General features: G+C 32.8%; 1 protein-coding gene across 1 annotated transcript in view; it reads right to left on the minus strand.

The window, feature by feature from the left end:
• Positions 1 to 5,000, minus strand: part of LOC133665337 (A disintegrin and metalloproteinase with thrombospondin motifs 18-like) — a gene marked incomplete at its 5' end in the record, with an annotated part of 121,263 nt that overhangs the window by 85,520 nt on the left and 30,743 nt on the right.

Consider the following 5,000-nt stretch of genomic DNA (forward strand, 5'->3'; position numbering starts at 1 on the left):
GTAGCCAAAACACGCGAAATGAGACCGGGGAAAGACGCCAGGAAGGAAGGACAAAAACTGGAATGTCCAAACATTCACACAGTAAGTAAGATTCTACACTAAAAATCATGTATTTTTATTATTTTAATTATTATTATTGTGTGAATGTCCAAATATTCACACAGTAAGATTCTACAACAAAAACAATATATTTTATTACTATTAGTATTATTATTATTATTATTATTATTATTATTATTATTATTATTATTATTATTATTATTATTATTATTGTATGAATGTCAATTCACACAATAAGATTCTTTACCAAAAAATGTTTTATTATTAATATTATTATTATTATTGTGTGAATGTCCAAACATTCAAACATATATAAGATTCTACACCAAAATATCATCCATTTATTATTATTATTATTATTATTGTTATTACCATTATTATTATTAATATTATTATTATATGTGTGAATGTCGGAACATTCACACATAAGATTTTACACCAAAAAATCCTCTATTTATTATTATTATTATTATTATTATTATTATTATTATTATTATTATTATTGTTGTTATTATTATTATATCATTGTGTGAATGTCCAAACATTCATACATATAAAATTATACACCGAAAAATCATTGATTTATTATCATTATTATTATTATTATTATTATTATTATTATTATTATTATTATTATTATTATTATTATTAATATTTGTATTATATGTGTGAATGTCGGTACATTCACACATACGATTCTACACAAAAAATCCTCTATTTATCATTATTATTATTATTATTAATGTGTGAATGTCCAAACACTCACACATATAAGATTAGACACCAAAAATCCTCTATTTATCATTATTATTATTATTATTATTATTATTATTATTATTATTATTATATCATTGTGTGAATGTCCAAACATTCATACATATAAAATTATACACCGAAAAATCATCGATTTATTATTATTAGTAGTATTATTAGTATTATTATTATTATTATTTATATTATTAATATTTGTATTATATGTGTGAATGTCGGAACATTCACACATACGATTGTACACAAAAAATCCTCTATTTATCATTATTATTATTATTATTATTATTATTATTATTATTATTATTATTATTGTTATTATTATTAATGTGTGAATGTCCAAACACTCACACATGTAAGATTATACACCAAAAATACTCTATTTATTATTATCATTATTATTATTATTATTATTGTGTGAATGTCCAAACATTCACACATATAAGATTCTACACCAAAAAAGTATATTTTTATTATTATTCCGCCGCAAAAGTTTGGCGCGTTCCACAGCCCACAGTTTTCATCCGATCGGAACCGTTCGAGTATCAAAATGTTGGCTAGACCAGGATTTTATTTTTTTTAAATACCCGGGATTACCCACAATTCACGGTTTTCCGGGACATTTTGCCAGTTGAAAATGAATAGGCCAATTTTCAAACACGCACAACTCCCACATTTCCTACCCGACGGGAACCGTTCCACCATCCACACACTCCACTCACCTTGGCTAATCAAACTACTATTTTTCATGTTCAGAAAAATTCCAGGAATTCCCGGTTTTACAAAGCACCATTTTCACCTCTTCCTGGAAAGTTTTCCCAGTCCACATTTTTCAACCATTTTTGACCATTCCTCTTAGTTGGGAAAACAAACGCTCCTATCTTGTTTTTCATACAAAAAAACTACTATTTTCCGAATTCAAAAAAATTCCAGGAATTCCCATAATTCCCGGTTTTACAAAAGCCCTATTTTCACCTCTTCCTGGAAAGTTTTCACAGACCACATTTTTCAACCGTTTTTGACCATTCCACCTTCAAACCATTTATTTTAGTTGGGACTCTCAAACACTCTTTTTTTTTTTTTTTTTGTACAAATTCCCGGTTTTCCTGAAATTCCAGGAATTCCGAAATACCCATTCTTAAGTCAACATTTTTCAACCGATTCCAAAAAAACCAACAAATTCATATCATCTAGGACAATTGTGCTAGTATCAATATTTTCAAAAGTTGCCAGTTTTCCCGAAATGCTCAAATTTCCTGGAAATTCCCATTCAAATGAATGGACATATTCAAAGTTCTACAATGTCCAAAATGTTGTGCCATTTTTAAACCCGATCCCAACCTTTCAACCATCCACACACACTACTCTTCCGATATAGCGAATGCAAAACATGTTTTCCTTTCTCCCAAAATTCCCGGTTTTCCTGGAATTTTCTCCCCCTTGACAATGAATGGATGAATACACAATAGACTGTGTATACCACATTTCTCATCCAATTGGAACCGTTCCACCATCCACACACTCCACTCACCTTGGATAATCAAAAAAAATTCCAGGAATTCCCGGTTTTACAAAGCCCTATTTTCACCTCTTCCTGGAAAGTTTTCGCAGTCCACATTTTTCAACCGTTTTTGACCATTCCACCTTCAAACCATTCCTCTTAGTTGGGAGAACAAACGCTTTGATTTTCTTTTTCGTGAAAATTCCCGATTTTCCTGAAATTTCAGGAATTCCGAAATACCCATTCTCAATTCAAACTGTTACTATGTCAACATTTTTCAAAACCAACACATTCATATCATCTACGACAATTGCTAGTACCAATATTTCCAAAAGTTCCTAGTTTTCCCGAAATTCTCAAATTTCCAGGAAATTCCTATTCCAGTGAATGGACATATCAAAGTTCTACAATGCCCAAAATTTTGTGCCATTTTTAAACCCGATCCCAACCTTTCAACCATCCACACACACTACTCTTCCGATATAGCGAATGCAAAACATGTTTTCCTTTTTCCCAAAATTCCCGGTTTTCCTGGAAATGTCTCCCCCTTGACAATGAATGGATGAATACACAATCGACTGCGTATCCCACATTTCTCATCCAATTTCCCATAATTCCCGGTTTTACAAAAGCCCTATTTTCACCTCTTCCTGGAAAGTTTTCACAGACCACATTTTTCCACCGTTTTTGACCATTCCACCTTCAAACTATTTATTTTAGTTGGGACTCTCAAACGCTCTTTTTTTTTTGTACAAATTCCCGGTTTTCCTGAAATTCCAGGAATTCCAAAATACCCACTCTTAAGTCAACATTTTTCAACCGATTCCAGAAATACCAACACATTCATATAATCTACGACAATTGCTAGTACCAATATTTTCAAAAGTTCCCAGTTTTCCCGAAATGCTCAAATTTCCAGGAAATTCCCATTCAAATGAATGGACATATTCAACCATTCCAACATCCACACACTCCACTCACCTTGGACAATCAAACTACTATTTTCCAAATCCAAAAAATTCCAGGAATTCCCAGAATTCCCGGTTTTACAAAAGCCCTATTTTCACCTCTTCCTGGAAAGTTTTCACAGACCACATTTTTCAACCGTTTCACCTTCAAACCATTTCTCTTAGTTGGGACTCTCAAACGCTCCTATTTTTTTTTGTACAAATTCTCGGTTATCCTGAAATTCCAGGAATTCCGAAATACCCATTCTTAAGTCAACATTTTTCAACCGATTCCAAAAATTCCAAAACCAACACATTCATATCATCTACGACAATTGCTAGTACCAATATTTCCAAAAGTTCCTAGTTTTCCCGAAATTCTCAAATTTCCAGGAAATTCCCATTCAAATGAATGGACATATTCAACCATTCCAACATCCACACACTCCACTCACCTTGGACAATCAAACTACTATTTTCCAAGTTCCAAAAAATTCCTGGAATTCCCAGAATTCCCGGTTTTACAAAAGCCCTATTTTCACCTCTTCCTGGAAAGTTTTCCCAGTCCACATTTTTCAACCATTTTTGACCATTCCTCTTAGTTGGGAAAACAAACGCTCCTATTTTTTTTTTCATACAAAAAAACTACTATTTTCCAAGTTCCAAAAAATTCCAGGAATTCCCAGAATTCCCGGTTTTACAAAAGCCCTATTTTCACCTCTTCCTGGAAAGTTTTCACAGACCACATTTTTCAACCGTTTCACCTTCAAACCATTTCTCTTAGTTGGGACTCTCAAACGCTCCTATTTTGTTTTCGTACAAATTCCCGGTTATCCTGAAATTCCAGGAATTCCGAAATACCCATTCTTAAGTCAACATTTTTCAACCGATTCCAAAAATTCCAAAACCAACACATTCATATCATCTACGACAATTGCTAGTACCAATATTTCCAAAAGTTCCTAGTTTTCCCGAAATTCTCAAATTTCCAGGAAATTCCCATTCAAATGAATGGACATATTCAACCATTCCAACATCCACACACTCCACTCACCTTGGACAATCAAACTACTATTTTCCAAGTTCCAAAAAATTCCTGGAATTCCCAGAATTCCCGGTTTTACAAAAGCCCTATTTTCACCTCTTCCTGGAAAGTTTTCCCAGTCCACATTTTTCAACCATTTTTGACCATTCCTCTTAGTTGGGAAAACAAACGCTCCTATTTTTTTTTCATACAAAAAAACTACTATTTTCCAAGTTCCAAAAAATTCCAGGAATTCCCAGAATTCCCGGTTTTACAAAAGCCCTATTTTCACCTCTTCCTGGAAAGTTTTCACAGACCACATTTTTCAACCGTTTCACCTTCAAACCATTTCTCTTAGTTGGGACTCTCAAACGCTCCTATTTTGTTTTCGTACAAATTCCCGGTTATCCTGAAATTCCAGGAATTCCGAAATACCCATTCTTAAGTCAACATTTTTCAACCGATTCCAAAAATTCCAAAACCAACACATTCATATCATCTACGACAATTGCCAGTACCAATATTTCCAAAAGTTCCTAGTTTTCCCAAAATCCTCAAATTTCCAGGAAATTCCTATTCCAGTGAATGGACTTATTCAAAGTTCTACAATGCCCAAAATTGTGCGCCATTTTTAAACCCGATCCCAACCTTACAACCATCCACACACACTACTCTTCTGAAATTCCCGGTTTTCCTGGAA

The sequence above is a fragment of the Entelurus aequoreus genome, linkage group LG02 (assembly GCF_033978785.1).
Source record: "Entelurus aequoreus isolate RoL-2023_Sb linkage group LG02, RoL_Eaeq_v1.1, whole genome shotgun sequence".
NCBI classification, from domain to species: Eukaryota; Metazoa; Chordata; class Actinopteri; order Syngnathiformes; family Syngnathidae; genus Entelurus; species Entelurus aequoreus.